The sequence below is a fragment of the Echinops telfairi genome, unplaced genomic scaffold (genome assembly GCF_000313985.2).
Source record: "Echinops telfairi isolate 266 unplaced genomic scaffold, ASM31398v2 ScPeMD7_57;HRSCAF=196, whole genome shotgun sequence".
In the NCBI taxonomy this organism is placed as follows: Eukaryota; Metazoa; Chordata; class Mammalia; order Afrosoricida; family Tenrecidae; genus Echinops; species Echinops telfairi.
In genome coordinates, this window is record NW_022103955.1 from 58,598 (window position 1) to 59,820 (window position 1,223).

A 1,223-nucleotide genomic window follows, 5' to 3' on the forward strand; every position below is an offset into this window, starting at 1 on the left:
CAAGGAGTTGGAAGCAACCCAAATTTCCATCAACAGACGAATGGATTAAAAAACTATGGTACATACATACAATGGAGTACTATGCATAACTAAAAAGCAACGATGAATGCATGAAGTATATCGCTGCATGGGAAGAACTGGAGGAAATAATGCTTAGTGAAGTAAGCCAAGCATAAAAGGACAAGCATAACATGAGTCCGCTGAGGTAAGTTTATATATATATATAAAAGAAAGAACAGAAAGGTAAATGCAAAAGGGGCAGAGGGAAAAAGCTACTGTATACAAACTCTCTAGGGGTAAGGTCCAGGTAGTATGGCAGGTTCCAGACCAAATCCAGGGATACATACGGTAGCCAACCACAAAGGGGGGAGTGGGGGAAGAATGAGAAAGAAAAATAAAGGGGATATGTGACGGGGGAATAGGGCACTGACCACCCAAGGGAAGGGGAAAGGTATTGTTTGTGTCTCCACAGGGAAAGAGGAACCAGATTTAAAGCCAGTGCCAGATGAATACAGCTTATTGGCAAGGAGTGGGGAGCTAGTGGAGGGGCCTTGGGGTTCGGCCCCCATGCCAACTATGTGGACAACAGCCCCTCCCCCCAGAAGAAGCTACTTGAGAGGACGGCAATGAAGCTGCAGTTAGGGGAGAGGGGCATGTCTGATCAGAGCAAATGGGAGCACTTAGGAGGAGGCAGAGAGAGTGGAGCACATCCTGACCCATCAGGCCTGGGGGACGACATTCCCGCTCTGAACAGCCAGTGGACAGAGTGGACAATATGGCTGAACCCACCACGAGACACGCTGTCCCTTGATGGCCCCGGGCTGTAAGGGGGACAACACTGGACACTCAGTGTCGGGACTGGCCCAGACTGACCCTGAGACACCCAGCAAACGACAAAAAGCGTGCAGCAAAATAACCGTGGGAGCAGAGCAGAGAGCCCCCGAGGGAGTACAAAGGACAGACTTGGGGGCCCAAGCATGGTACCCCATCGGTCCTGACTGAAGGACACGCCTAGAGATAAAAAGTCAGACCTTGATCTATTTACAAGTTTTTCTTTCTGCTTAAAATATTTTTCTTTTAATTAACTTATTCTTCTATGGGTAATTGGTTTCCTTTTTTGTTGCCATCGCTGTGCTCTCACTGATTGCCTATCTTGCTATGGCTTGGTTTTTTATGCATATTATTATTTCTACAGATCTATCTAGATAAGATAGACTGGATGA